The sequence below is a fragment of the Caretta caretta genome, chromosome 6, assembly GCF_965140235.1.
Source record: "Caretta caretta isolate rCarCar2 chromosome 6, rCarCar1.hap1, whole genome shotgun sequence".
In the NCBI taxonomy this organism is placed as follows: Eukaryota; Metazoa; Chordata; order Testudines; family Cheloniidae; genus Caretta; species Caretta caretta.
This window is the reverse complement of record NC_134211.1, coordinates 100,483,637-100,499,588: the sequence shown is the minus strand read 5'-3', so window position 1 is coordinate 100,499,588 and position 15,952 is coordinate 100,483,637. Positions and strand designations below refer to the sequence as shown.

Below are 15,952 nucleotides of genomic sequence, written 5' to 3'. Positions count from 1 at the left end.
GAGGTAAGTACGCTCCCCAACCTCGTGCCCCAATCCCCTTCCCCAGCCCTGAGCCCCTGCAAACCCAGAGCCCCATCCTGCACCCCCGAGCCCTGCACCTGACCCCAGCCCAGCACCCCCTCCCACACCCTGAACCCTCATTCCTGGCCCCACCCGTCACCCCTGCACCCAACCCTCTGCCCCTCCCACACCCCAAACTCCTCATCCCCAGCTCCGTTGTGTCGTGGGCATCAACAATTTTCTTCAACTGGGTCGCCAGAAAAAAACTTTGAAAGCCACTGAGCTAGACCATCTCTGAGCAAGATTAGACAATATGTTGATAAAATCACGTGAACCTGTGTTCTGTAGTAAAACTGGTGGAGTTGTATGAGTGCTATATCTGTGGAAGCATCTGAAAATGCTTGTTGTAGATGCAGCCCCCGAGGTTTTTTTTTTTTTTTTTTGAGTTTGTGCCCTTTTCATGGGTCCACAGGATCAGCACTATGCCCCAGCTTTTAAATAGTCCCTTGGAGATACATCTTTAATGTGCCAGACCCCTGAAGAGTCCCACCCTTCTTTAAGGGGAGGCCTCAACGTCTCGGACACTGAGCCTCTGGGCTCCAACACTCCTGCTTCTCGCTGTGAGCACTACTTGACAAGTGAAGCTGGCACAGATTCCTGTTCAGAGACTTTCACTCTTATCAGTGACCAATGCACCTCAGCAAGTATTTGCTGTGACACTAGGCAGTCTTTTCAAAATAGAGTAAGGTTTATTAGTCAGCTGGAACACTGATTTGGGAAATTCTTAGGTTGGCATATAGAAAAGCAAAGATTAAGACATAGTTGTCAAGGTTCCCGCCCCATTCTGAACTCTAGGGTGCAGATGTGGGACCTGCATGAAAGACCCCCTAAGTTTATTCTTACCAGCTTAGGTTAAAACTTCCCCAAGGCACAGATTCCTTTCTTGCCTTGGGAACCAGCTTAGGTTAGAAACCTGATACGCTGCCACCACCAAGCGATTTAAACAAAGAACAGGGAAAGAGACCACTTGGAGACATCTTCCCCCAAAATATTCCCCCAAGTCCTACACCCCCTTTCCTGGGGCAGGCTTGATAACGCATTTTCTAGCAAGATTACTTACTAACTTTACAGGAGTTGGAGGCTTGCATCCTTGATCTGTTCCCGGCAAAGGTAGCACACAGACAGACAGACAAAAACCTTTTTCCTCCCCTCCAGATTTGAAAGACTCTTGTGCCCTCATTGGCCATTTTGGGTCAGGTGCCAGCAAGGTTACCTTAGCTTCTTAACCCTTTACAGGTGAAAGGATTTTGCCTCTGGTCAGGAGGGATTTTATAGCATTGTATACAGAAAGGTGGTTACCCTTCCCTTTATATTTATGACAATAGTCCATATGGCTAAAGCCAGGGCTTCACCCAGCCAAGTGCTGTGGAATCCATGTTGGCTCACTCACCCTTTCTCTGTCAGTGCCGGGTGAGAACTTCTGTCTTCCTCCAATGGTCAGCTCTTACTGTAGCCTTATGTCACCTCTTTGCATATTGGTTTCCTCTTGCAGTACCCCTGCTGAATTTACATGTTCTGCCTGCTGGAGTTTCCAGTTGTTAAGGGTCAGTAGTTCAGTCCTTGGGGTTCTCATTGTCTTTCCGTTTCTCTATTAATATTCATATCACCCCAGACAGTTCTGTGATCCAAACACCTCATGTCTCCTGCTCTGCCTGAGGAACATGTAACACTTCTGCACCCACTGTGTAGCAATCCCTAGTCAAGAAAGTCACTGTTATTCATATCTTTAATACAAGTATAACAGAAAACTCCAACTTCGTCACAACCCTCTTTAAGTTTAGTTACCTTGCCATTCCATCTATTAGACAGAATATGCTGTTAGACTATCACAGGTTTTTCTCAACTCAATTTTGGTTGTGATCCAAAATTGGGTTGCCAGAATGTGTCAAAAGGTCACATGGGACTGGTCATCAAAGTTCACAAATGTATCATGAGCCCAGAAAGGACTATGATATGTCTCACCTGTGCATCTGCACAGGTCCCAAACCAAATATGTCAGTAGATGTGATGAGATGAGAGAGGGAAAAATTAATAATATTACATGTAGAATTCAGTGTTAAATGCTTATAAGTTTAGCTCACTGTTGAAAGCCTCAAATTTCTGATGCGTGAAACATTGATGTATTTAAACTAATAGTAATTTCCAGTTTGTAGTTTCAAGTTTCGTAAGCAACTTTGTCATGGAGATAACTGTCATGGTACCCTTACTTTATGCTGAAGCTAACCTAGAAAAAAATTCTTGGTTGAAACAAAAAGTAGTTTTTTGTGATGAGTAACAAAAAGTAGTTACAAAATCTGCTATAACATAATCTTTGTAAAATCAGCTTTTTCTGCCTTTTTATTTAAGATTCTTTTCTTATCAGGCAAGTCTTCAGTGAAAAAAACAATGTGCCTCAATGTGATGGGAGTTAATTGTTCATTCAGACATTCAGATAAGATGATCTGTCAAGAACAGTTTGTTTTGTTGTCTGAGGCTCCCTATGCCATGTTACATGTGCTGAATTCTGTCTTAAGTTCAGACTTTCGAATGGAATACTAATGTGAAGTTTACACATTTAAAAGGTCATTCAGTATAAAACTGTCACTAAACTGTATTTAAAACTGAAGGAAGCTTTCCTGTTGAAATTAATTTTAGTAATAATTTTTTGTGATCTGTATAGTTGCATATAGTACAAAACTCTCCAAAAAGGTTGAAGATCAATGTGTTGTGGCAGTTTAAAAAAAACAAACAAACCCTAACAATGTTAGGAACCATTAGGAAACAAATGGATAAGACAGAAAATGAAATCATAATGCCAATATATAAGTCCATGGAATGCCCACACCTTGAATATTGTGTGCAGCTGTGATCATCCTATCTCAAAAAAGAAAATTAGAATTAGAAAAGGTAGAGAGAAGGGCAACAAAAATGATTAAGGGTATGAAACAGCTTCCGTATGAGGGGGGAGAGAGAAAAAGGCTGGGACTGTTCAGCTTAGAATAGAGATGGTGAAGGTGCGATGTGACAGAGGTCTATAAAATTGTGAATGGTTTGGATAATGTGAATAGGGAAATGGTATTTACCGCTTCACAATAACACAAGAAAGAGGGGGTCACCCATTGAAACTAATAAGCAGCAGGTTTAAAACAAATATAAGGAAGTACTTCACATAATGCAGAGTTAACTTGTGGAACTCATTGCCAGGGAATGTTGTGAAGGCCAAAACTATACTGTGTTCCAAAAAGAATCAGATAAGCACATGGAGAATAAGTCCATCAATGGCTATTAGCCAAGATGGTCAGAGATGCCACGCCATCCTCCGGGTGTCCCTAAATCTCTGACTATGAGAAGCTGGGACTGGACAACAGGGATGGATCACTCATCATTGCCCTGTTCTATTCATTCCTCTGAAGCATTTGGCATTGGCTATTGTTGGAAAACTGGATACTGGGCTAGATAGACCATTGATCTGACCCAGTTTGGCCATTCTTCTGTTCTTATGGTCAAAATTGGTTAGACATTGAACACTTGTGTGTTTACTAGTTTGAAGCTGTAGTTCTGTCTTAATTCATCCTGTTACGTAGACTTGTAAGTGTATTTTTAGCTCCTGTACTGTAGTCCTTTAACAGTAGCTAATGTAGGCCTTATTCTAATTTTTATCTGCACAAAGTGGGAAGTTTCAGGTCTTACATGTGCTGCAGTACAACACAGCAAGGCAAGCTAAAAGCAGCATGGTAGCATTACGTCAGAGAAAGAACACTATTTAGCAAAAAGTTTATTGTATTTAATTCCCTTTCACCTATCCAGAAATCAGGGCTATCTTAGCTTTTGGGACAGTAATTCCAATTGGTTTGAACCCCTGTTACCCTCTGGTGTTTTTTTGGGTATTGTGTTGAGTTATGTTGAGTTAAGCATCTGAGATGCTGCAGCTGAGGTTGTAGTGGTCTTAACATGCAATTAACTGAAAAGTCTCTTTAGCTATTAAATTAGAGAGAGTTCCACTAACATTGGTTTAAGTCCAATTTAATTGGCACATGTAGATGGTATTAAGTTCATATTGTCAACAGAAGAAATGTTTTGTTTTATAAATAAAATATTTTGGCTACCTCTATTTCAAAATATCCCTATGCTCTGTTTTATATGCTGCTAGCAAAGTTAGTTATTTACATTTAAATCTATAGTTCTAGTTGAAGAAAGCATCTGAAATTGGTTCAAATTGGTGGCATTTGCCAGTGTGCAACTGAAAACATTTCAATTCATTCACATCAGATTTTTTTTTAGGGGAAAGTAATTAGTGTGTAGGCTGACTAATTGGTGGTCCAGTTTGCTTCACTATAAGATTAGAAACTGTTGAATTACTAAACCTCCCCAGTCAGAGTTTGTCATGGAAACAGTGCAGCATGTGTGTGTGATGTCAGTCATGAGCTGGTGACAAGGACTGAATTTTGGAGAAACTAAGAGACTAATTAGGAGCCCAGGGGTGTAAAAAAGGCAATGTTAAAGGGCCTTGCTCATCTTACTTTATATAGTAATACCATTATCCTTCAATTTCTGTTAACAAATATCAAAATACATTCCATTTTCTACTCTTTAAAATTAAAACATTTTAAATTCCTATTCCAAAGTGTTTGTAAATGTACAAACTGGAGAGGATGCCATAGCAGTAAAGGCTTAAACCTAGGAATATATGGATGTTCTGGAGCCAGGGTTTTAAATCCTAACAGATAATTCAGTCCATCATTCTTCTAAATTAGATAAGGTAAATCCCACGCAGGTGGCTATCTGTAGGTCTTGTCTTTTCTTCTTTGTCATTGAAGTTAATGTGGCATTTTTTTCAGAAGAGTAGGTATTTGCCCAGTCTCCATGGCCAAAATTCTGTCTTCCACCACTGCTGTACAATCTCTTAGCTGGTTCCATCTATCCTATGGGACTGCATGTCAGGGGTGTGCTGTATTTTATTAAAATCTGAAGTGAAATAAACTGCAAGAAGGAAAGATACAAAGTAACTGTGAAAAAAACTTGGGAAGAGAATAGGCAGGTCATTCAATTCTAAGGTCAATTTTAAGGTCATCAACTGAAAATGAAAGGGAGGCTCTCATTCTTTCCTGTGTGGACTTCATTTTTTTGATAGTGGTCAGCTGTGTAGTTGTGAACATCATCTTCAGAGCTCTTCAGCAGCCATGTATGAGTAATGTGAATTGTATTTTTATCAGGGTGGATTTGATTTAAATCAAATTGATTTATATCATGATTTAAATCACTAGTCAGGAAGACTCAATTTAATCATGGATTTCTACATAAAAGGGCATTCTTGTTAGTTGTTATAACCTTAATACATATTATTCACAACTCAGAGATAGATGTAGGTTTTATTTTTAGAAGGTACACACTCTACATTTTTAAGTGATTTATTTTGAAAACTTTTCAGATAAGTTTTACAGGTATATCAGAAAATGAATGATTGTTTTTTTCATTTACTAAAGGTAACTGAAGCCGATATTTATGAAGTCATTGGGAGGTTAACTATCTCCAATTCAACAGGTTAACCATTAATATTTGGAGAATTTTCTTGCCAGGCTGTATTAGGAGAAGAACATCACCAGAGAGACATTTAAATTGTTTTATTTGACTAAAACAACAATGTTATGTATTCTGGATTTTTTACTTCAGCAGCAAACATATAATATTTTAACAAAACAAGCATATGAATTTTTGAATATAGTTAAACATTCAAGTTTTTTAAAATCAGGTTTGTTTTTGTTAAAATTGTTTTTAACTAAAATAGTTAAATGAAATATTTAAAAAAACAAATACAAAAATTATATCTACTGTGTCAACCAGGTCAACATGAAAAACTTAAAATATTGGCTTCTGCAGCTAACTCAGTTGTCTTCACTTTCATTTTCCTGTTTGTTCATAATCTGGAAAAGAAAAACAAGCTTTCCTGCTTTTCAGGTCCCAAATGATTTTTCAATTTGGAATAAATTAGTCCAAAGCAAGAAAATATTCTTTCTACACCAGCAGAAGAAGCTACTGCTGTTAAAAGTGAGATTGTCACTTCAACAGTCTCTGAATCTAAGAGCTTAAGTGACTTCCACCAGTTCACTGGTGCGACTTTCTTTTAAAAATCATCAGCAAACATATATTTCTTGAATGGTTCACCCTTAGCTATGAAGTTTATTTTAGTTGGCATTATGGAGGGATGATTGCTGGATGTCCCTGTCATAGCCAACTCCTATTCTTCAGTAGTTAAGGTTTGACCCTGGTGCCAAGTATTGAGAATATTTGCAAGAAAATGAGCTGGAGATAGTGCTTATCCCATTCATTTTTTTAATGCTTTTAATTTATTTTTTGCTCAAACATGAGAATTCAAGAATAGTCCAGAAGGAAGACAGGCAGTCCTTAAGAAAGAAGTATGAAATAAAAAAGTTTACCAACCTGAAGATCCTGCATGTTCAGACATGTTCCTTTTATCATCTTCAACGCAGCTTTCTCCTGAGAAGGAACACTTCTGATGATGATGTTTCATTTGGGAAACCAGGCCTTGTATTTCTTTGTTGAACTGTTTGCATGTTGCACTCATGCCTGTCTTATCCACAGGTAGAGGAACTTCATTAAAATATTCCCAAACTGGGTCTCTTTTGCGGCCTGCTGCCATTATAGGTTTTTCCTTCTAGTGAGAGAATGGGATGGTAGATCTCAAATCAATGAAGGCTACACTCAGAAAGACCTCAAGACTTCTGGAATATGTTGCTCAGTTTCACTTTTGTTTCTACTGCCTGCCCTTCCCTTCTCACATTTATCTCCAGGCTTCTTCTCCTTGTGCAGATCTATTCTGCCCCCAACAATCTTCTGTTCATTGAACTTTTTGAAACTTTCATGTTTAGAGAGAGTTAAGGGATTGACTCTATGTACACAAATTTGCAGAGGGACAATAGGTTGAGGTCTGTTATTTCTCACCTCTCTATATTTATTTATTTAAAAACATTTTTGCTGTTAGCAAGCATGTTCTCTCTGGAGACACTAGTCCACAGTTTGAGAACTGCAAAACTAAGCATCTGTGATGGTATCTTCTACACTGAGCACTGAGTCCGATTGGGTAGATAGAAAGATTAATCTAAATAATCTATATAGAAGCCTCTGGAACACCATAAAATTGGGTCCCTAATCCATGAACTATTGGAACTCATTTACAAAACTTTTCTTAAACATTACATGACTATATTGTGTCATACTATAGAATTAGAATTTATAATCCCTATTCCATGATGAGATACATTATAGCTCAACATATCTTAATTAAAACTATCTTTTGATAGGTTTTTTCCTCAAAAAGCATTTTATCAAAAAAATCCTATTTAAATAAAAAAAAATCCTTTTTTTTTTTAAAATCATTGATTTTTATCCACCCTGATTTTTACCCTTTTTTGTGAAGAGGTAGAAACACTAAGTTAAATATAGGTATTTAGTTGAGTTTGTGTTGTATTAAATTATTATTTTAATTGCCTATGCTCTGGTAGTTTGTGTATGGTAGACAGATGGGATCTGACATTGTTGGGCTTGTTTTTCCTGGTAACCATTCTCCATTCTCTTTTGATGCTATTCTTTATTGGGGAGATGGGGAACTTTGAAGATACCTTCCTCTTCCCAAAGTGTGTAATGGTTTGTTAGCTGAATTAGGATATGTAGTACTCCACTCATTCATTGTTCCACCCATCCACCCGTATATATATGGCAGGTGGGGTTTGAACATTTTCTTCCAGGTTTCGTGGCTTATTGTCCGCATCATGGCCATATACCTTAAGTTACTTCTCTGCTGTTTTTGAAATCACATTTTCCTTTGAAATCAGAACATTGGGAAGTGGATGCCTGTTTGGATGTACAAAGCAGCACTAAAATTATTCCTTTTACTCTGAAGTTTATATAAGATTATGAACTGCATGTACTTCACGGGCCTCTGTATGTTCCCATTCTGGTATAAAGTGCCACCCGGAGTCTCAAGGTACAAGGGGGCATTCTTTGCAGGAGTGGATATACAGAGGCTCAAAGGTGTGCAGTTACTGATAAGTACTCTGCCTATCTGGCGTTTGGAGGGCTTACATAGTTAGTTCTTTCTTCTTGTTATAGCTGCAACCATATTTCAGGTGATGTGCATGTAGTATGCTTATACTTACCTCTTACTCTCCCCAAAGTATTATACTGCAAGGTGGCAATGTACTTAATGTACATAATTATTTGAAGAACGTTAAGGATATAAAGAGAATCTGGTAGACAATTTCAAAAATACTGTGATTCAAGGGGGGAAAAGGGACTTTCCTCTTCTTTTCTATTTTTTCCATATGATGGCCTGATAGTATGTATTGGGGGTTGCCAATAAAAGGCCAACATATACTAATAGTTAACCACAGTTATTTTCTATTGTATTATTTAACATTTCTATTAAGAGAAAACTGTGATATCTTTTGGCAAATATTGACTTTATAATGGTCCAAAGAACAGCTTCAGAACTGAAAGTGACTACATTTGCACCAGCATTTATGTGTTTATAGTAATTTTTTCTTTCAAATATTTGTCTAAATCTATTCAGGAGAGTATCAAGCCTAATTACTTTTGTTTTCCTGCTAGTCACCACAGTTAATGTTGTGTAGTTAATAATTTTCTATATAAAGAAATTCCACTCTTGCTCTTCTAATGACCTCATCTTAAGTTTATGCTCCCTTGTTCTTGTATTTACTCCAGCTCATACAATGCTTCCTTCTTTCTCTTTCACAATTAATATGCTGCTTACCTCAGTGAATTACCATATGCAGAGGGAAGGGACCAGTAACAACAGAGATCAATTTATGTAAATTTATGACTAAAAGATTGCAGCTTTGTTAAATAACTTAACAAGATAACATCTAAAGCAGTGTTATTAGTAGTTTTGAAGACTGAGCTTGCACTTCAGGAAAATGAAACCACATGGTCCTCTCCTAATCTCCCCTGCCATTTGTTTTTAAAGGTCTACACATCTTCCCTTTTGTGAATCCATGCTGACTCTGCTTTTTTGTCGTAGTGTCCTCTTAATCTGTCCCTGATCAATGCTGTCTCTAACTAGTTTTCCTAGATTCCTTTCTAAAAGTGAACTGTAGAAAAAATTATCAGAGTTAAGAGACAAAACTTTCATTCCATTCTGCTTCCCGGAGCACTAATTATGTATGTGAATATATGCATGTTGGCAGCAACCCCTATAGTTAGATTGCCTTATTTTTGTTGAGGAGATCTAACATCTCTATTGTTTGCTGTAGTGTTTGAACTTTGACGAGACACATTTATAGTAACATACATATCTGTGTAAAAATTGAATCATGGGGAGGGTACAAGTTGAACAGGTGTTAAGTAACACGCAAGATATTTTTGTAACGGTAGAAGAAAAGGAACATCATGGAAATGGTGGCCAGGACCGAACAAAATTTGAATGAGGACTGTTGTGCACACTTTGTCATCACCACTGAATGTAAGAGTGTAAATGATACCTTAGAGATAACTACCCTCTCTTACCCTTCACGATTTGTGGTTGCTGGGTCACTCTTGCTGTCTGTCCCTGTGATTGACTTCTCTAAGACCAACAGTAAATGTTCTTTGGAAGGCCCCTTCTCTGGATCTTGTTCCCTGTGACTGTTCACCAGAGCTAAATTTTGACAAGTTTGGGTTCAGTACATATTTGATCAGGCTTTTAAACTAGCTAATAGGGTTATTGTTGCAGAAAGGCGTAGAGGTGTTTTAGAGTTTTTTAATTGGTAGAGTTATTTTTGTTAATTTTTATTACGAGGCATGCATGGGCATATGGAAATGGACTTGTTATAAACTCTTAAAGAAAATAGCTGTAAAACTTCACATTGGTGGTGTGTACTGTGAAAATGATGAATCATAATCTGAATATTAACTGCATAATTTCTGCAGCATCGTCTTCCAGTTAATCCTTGGAAAAGTTATGTGGTAGAGAAAACCAGTGATTTTATTCTTAAGTTCCTTACACATTTATGGTGCTTTATAAGTAATACATGATAATATTTGAGTGGGTAGAGGAAAAGTATGCTACCATAAATGCATCTTGAGTAAATGGGGTAAAATGAGCCAATGAACTCAGGAAAGGAGAGGTTATATAGGGTTTAATCAATGCAAAATATTTTTTTTAAAATACACTAGGGGTGTAAGTTGTCTTTTTCATGTAAATTTTGAATGCTGTAGAGTTCACTGTCTTATGAATAATATTTTTCCTTATCCAGAAAAAAATATACACATAAAATTAGGACAGTTCTACTCTTGATAAATTTAGTTAAAATGCAATTGTGGATATTAAAGGTTGGTGTTGATCTGACCAAGTATAGTAGAGCCTTCCCAACCAGCAAAGTGTCTATATAGGGCTTGCTTAGAAAAGGAGAAAGAATGGCTGTTTATAAACTTGTTCTAAACACCCTTGCTATCTTAGTCTTGGATTTCATGTCCAAGCTGGGTCCTGGGCATGTATGACTGCGTGTGGAGATATGGGGAGGGTGATGGCAAAGATGAAGTAATCGTTCAGAACTGGGAAGAAAATGCTACTGGAGTAAATTGTTTGACAAGCTAATTTCATTATGTACTTAATTTCTTTAGTAATTTTACATTTTACCTTTTTTAGTAAGGACATTTCAGACACCAAAATCTTAAAGGATTGCATATTCAGCATTAGGAAGTTTGACAAAGCAATGTAGAAGCATTGCAGAAAAATCTAATCCAAGTCCTGACATTGTGCTGGAGTGCTGTGTGCTGCAATTCTTTAAACTAGCTGGAACGTTAAGTAACTTTTAATGCAATTTAATCTTGCATCATTGAGCTCTTTGGGTCACAGATGCTGTAATGTGATATACATTATTATTTATTCAGGAATAGAATTGACTGAGCCAGTCGGCAAGTTAGGGTGCTACACCATTACTGATAAAGAGCTATGCACTTTTTTCACAGTTATGCAAATCCCTGCACTGTCTGTGGCTGGCTGATTTGCACAATCAATATACAGTTATTTCTCAGCTTTATAGTATGTGGATCCCTCTACTCTTACTGGCTGACAGCCATTATTTGTTTGATCGCTACATGGTTATTTCTCAGTAACCGCACAGTAAATATGCAAATCTTTCTCTGGCTACTATAACCCCACTACTCTGATTGGCTCATATAGTCCAAAATTTTAAGGTGTTTGCCTGCAACATAGATGCTACCTCAGCCTCTTCCCCCACTTCACCTGATGCAGAAAACAACCCCCTCCCCACATACATACACACACTGCTCCAAAAGAAAATAGGACTTTTAAATTCTTCTGGTAAAACTTGTTTGTTTGTTTGTTTTTCGGCTTACGTTTTTGAATACATTTGGTTCATTTTCCTCCTTTCTCTTGTCCCTTTCCCTCTTCCCCTGGCAGTGAGGCAGTATTTCAAGAACAATTAATATATTTGTCTGTGTGTTTATATTGGGGTTTATCTCAGCCATGCCCTCTTAATTAAATTTTGAAACACAATCTAAACAAGATAGATTGTGGGTTTTCTGGAGGACAGAGCCTTGCATACCTGTAATGAGGAGGGGGAAAAAAGTTGGGGAAGCAAAGATGGAGAGAATGAGGAAGGATGGACCAAAAGGGATTAACTTTTATTTAAAAGCAATTTGTCTTTCATCATACTGACAACAAGACCCCATCTTGTGTTTTATAGTTTCTGCTGCTTCTATGTCGAATATTATATTTCATTTAATGTAGGTATAATGGTAACCTCTAGATGTGCCCTGGTAACTTGTTAATAGTAGGTGGGCACTCAGTTATAAGTGTTGAGTGGAATAGAAATACCTTGGTTACCTCGAATGCTGTGTATGACCATAGTTATAAGGAAACTTTCTGAGCTTGTTTCATTTCAATTAAGATGGTTAAAAGCAGCATTTTTCTTCTGCATGTAAAGTTTCAAAGCTGTATTAAGTCAGTGGTCAGTTGTAAACTTTTGAAAGAACAACCATGTTTTGTTCAAGAGTTATGAACATTTCAGAGTTATGAACAACCTCCATTCCTGAGGTATTCGTAACTCTGAGGTTCTACTGTACTCTCTGGGAATGGTTTTACAATGTTTTCCACATTATAGTAGCTCCATCTAGGCTGTATTTCCCTAGTTTGTTTGTGAGAGGGTAATGGAAGACAGTATCAAAAGCCTGACTAAAGTCAAGATATATCACATCTATCATTTCCCCCCATCCACAAAGCTTGTTGTCATGTATGGTAGTAGTGTGCTCTGTTTGGAGACTCCTGCTATACAAAGGTGAAATTGACATGTTCATGTAATTCTAAGGATTTGTCATTTTTGTACTTTTTATAATAGTGGACAGAGTATCTTTTGATTTCTTAATTTTTAATTTTGTTTTGTGAGCAGTTGAGGAATAGTGCTTGGGGTTTTCAGAGAAGCCTAAGGAGTGATGTACACACTAACTTGCCCTGCCCATGCACGGATTTGAACCAAAATAACTAAATTGCTTGCATTTTTTGTTGTCTTGATGCAAGTTTTTGTCTTGATCAGCCCTCAGGGAGTTAGCTACCCATTCTCTGAGTTTCAGTGGGAGCAAGGTGCCTAGTACCCTTAAGCTCATTTGAAAATTCCAGTCACTGTTCTTCAGTTATTCAGCAGTACCAGTCCAGATGGAAGAGTAGAGCTGCCTTTACCTAGCAGCTTGAAAACAGAAAATAAAATTTGAGGCTATATTTTAAAAATGAATCATGCACAATTGGAAAGGCCTGACTCTTGTCAGCTCATGTGCATATTGGGGTATGCATACACACACAACCAGACACAGAACTGACTATCTGTGCATGCAGATCCCCAAGTTGCCAATTCTTAAATTACTGAAAATCTCTGTCTGTTTGTGAGTGAATGTTAACAGTTGTGTTACTGTTCTGTATATTGAACAGTTGAATGGAGTTTGCTTTTAGAATGCATTTCATTCACACAGGATCTCAACATTCTTTACAGACACTGTACAGATGTTACATTTCACAGTTAAATTGCCATTTGCCACTGCAACTCTAAATCAGTAAGGGTGGGGCTATTAAAATTAAACCGTATCTTTTTGAAGTTGCTGGTGAAAGTATGTACCTGTTAAGGGAAAAAATCTCTCCCTTTGAGCACCCAAGAAACTAGTAAAAACTGTTAACAAATATATGAAATGTACTTTACTAAAGGTGAAAACCTAAAACCTTGTTAAAGATAAATTTTGCTTCAGATTTTTTCCTCTCAAAGCATTTAGCTCACTTCTTGATTTATTTATCCCTTTGTACTTTGTAATAGTTTGTATAGAAGATGCTGTGAAAACTTAAATTGTATTGTATTCCTGTGTTTTTGTGCTGTGAAACAATGTTAAATGCTTTATGAAGCAAACACTAGTTATATATTTTCTCAGTTTTCTTACACAACCTTATTGTGTTTTCCATGAAACAGTAGAATCTGACTGTCTCTCACTCTGTTCTAGTCTTTTCCTGTTGGTTAGCAAAGATGTAATAGCAAGTAATTTAGTGAGGTCTCATGCCACTTCTCCAAGATTATTTTTACAGATTACAGTACAGAACACAAAATAATATATTTCATATATAAAGCTTTTATTAATGACATAATACAACACAAAATGAACTTAGTTCATTTCTCTCTTTTGTTTTTGTACACACATTTGCTAATTCTCAAAATTAACTAATTAGCAATGGGGTTTTCAATTAGTGTGAATTAGCTGAGATTCTGCTGTTTCCATATTTCATTTCTTGTAACAAGTTAGTGTTCCAAAGAGTTATATGTTTTGAATCCTTTCTGCTGCTCTTTTGACAGATTCATAGAGAGTATTCCATTCTTAGGACTATGTTTTCATCTTGATTTCTAGATTAATTAACGTGCCCCCTACAACAACATATCTCTCCCACACGCTCATTTAGAACAGAAGACTGGGAGTCAGGACCCCTGCATTCTGTTCCTGGCTCTGCTACTGACTTGGTGTGTGATCTTGGCAAAAATCTTTTATGTTCTGATTTTCAAAGATGCTGAACAGCTGCAGTGCTTCCTGCTAACATTCTGTGCCTCATTTTCCTCACATGTAAAATCAGTATAGTAATGCCTATTTCACAGAGGTATCTTATGTGTTAATATATGTGAAGAACATTTGGACCCTTAGGTGGTCAAAGTGCAAAGTATTATTTTTCTTAGAGGAGATGCTTACTGAAGCCAAAACTGTAAACCATGATAAATCTTGTTACCTGTTTACCTAAAACCAGGCTCCAGCAATGTCTGGAATTATTGATTCTCAAAAATATATCATTATTTCTCATATAATTGATATATCAGATACTGATCCACTTTGAGCAGCTGTTCATAGGTTTGTATGGATGTAGTTGATATTAAACATATTTTCCTTTTAAGTCAAGTCAATTTTGGTGGTGAAGCGTGTCTTATTGGTTACCCTAGAGCAGCGGTTCTCACAACAAATTTTTTGGTGGCCTCAGAGTGCAGCCACCAATTCTTGCTGCTGGCTGCTCTGACAGTTTTTCCTAATTTACTTAATTAACTTTAGAAAAAACAAATAATTATGCACACATACATGTCCAAATCTTTGTAATTTATTTATGATGGGGCTGGGCTTTTTTTGTTTTTGTTTTGCCAGACTTCAATAACAAAAAAAAATAATGTACAGTTGTCTCTATTATTTACTGAACCTAAACAGTATACTGAACAGAATAGAAACACAGATAAGGTGCTTTGCATGTTTTGCTTTTTTGGTTGATTTTTTTTTTTTTTCAGACTTGCTAGCTAGTCAGTCTGCTACTATGATAATTGATAGTTGTATATTTGTTAATGTCACTTTTCACAGCAGACTTACTCAGCCGTGGCAAGCTGGGGGACAAATTAAGCCCTGGATGGGAGGGGGGGGGCAGGGATGATGGGGGAGCTGGGTGGAGGGCCCAAGGAGGCAGCGGGGGTCAGGGCGATGGTGGGGGTTCTGAGCCTGGGGTCCCACTGCAAAGCTGGGGGAAGGAGGAGGCAGTAGTGGGGTCAGAGGCAATATGGGGGGGGACAGAGCCCGAAGCCCAGCAGCTGGGAGATGGAGCCGACTGCTGCACGGCTAGAACCTGCCGCCCACTCCAGGGCTGAAGCCTGAGCCCCACCGCCCTGGGAAGGTGGAATAATCTCACTGGTTGCCTGCTCCTACAGTGTTTGGGGCTCCAGAAGGGGGTAGGGACCAGTACCTGCTGGCAGCCCCAGGGGAGGGGCCACTGCTTCTCCCCACCTCATCATCACACCAGAGGCTGTGGCCACATGCGGCCATGGTGGCTGCATTTGAGAGAAACTGCCCTAGGGCCTGAAATCCTTGATGTACACAGAATGGGTGTGTTTGCTCATCCTTTTCGACCCAGAGTCTAGGGAGAACAGGTAAGCTTTGCAATGTAACCCTAAAAGGAAAAAAAAATCAGGTTCTGATAAAACAAGTCCCGCAGTTGAAGACCCCTTGCTGAAAAAACAATCTGACTCCAGTCACTGTGCAGTTAAAATGGGGACTGCTTTGCACAAAGTAAATTTCAGATTTCAATATATCTAAAGAAAATTGTTCTCATTATGATGATGGGCTTGTATTTACTATCCCAAATACATTTAAACACTCTAATTTTATGTACTCATATGTAATATTGCAAAACTTTTGTTGTGATTGTAATAAATGCTTGTGAAACATGTGTATGATGTCTTCATCGATAAACAATGCAGGTGATGCATAATTATCTGTTTTTCCTTTAAAGTTCCGTTATATGATTTACACACTGTCATATTGGTTTAACATGCAATTCCATATGAGATGACCACAGCTCTGAGTTAATGCAAAGCACTTTTTTCAT

The 15,952-nt window shown here is 37.8% G+C and overlaps 1 protein-coding gene across 6 annotated transcripts in view; it reads left to right on the top strand.

Annotated features, from left to right (window-relative positions):
• Positions 1–15,952, top strand: part of TTC7B (tetratricopeptide repeat domain 7B) — a 294,267-nt gene that overhangs the window by 86,206 nt on the left and 192,109 nt on the right. The window lies entirely within an intron of this gene.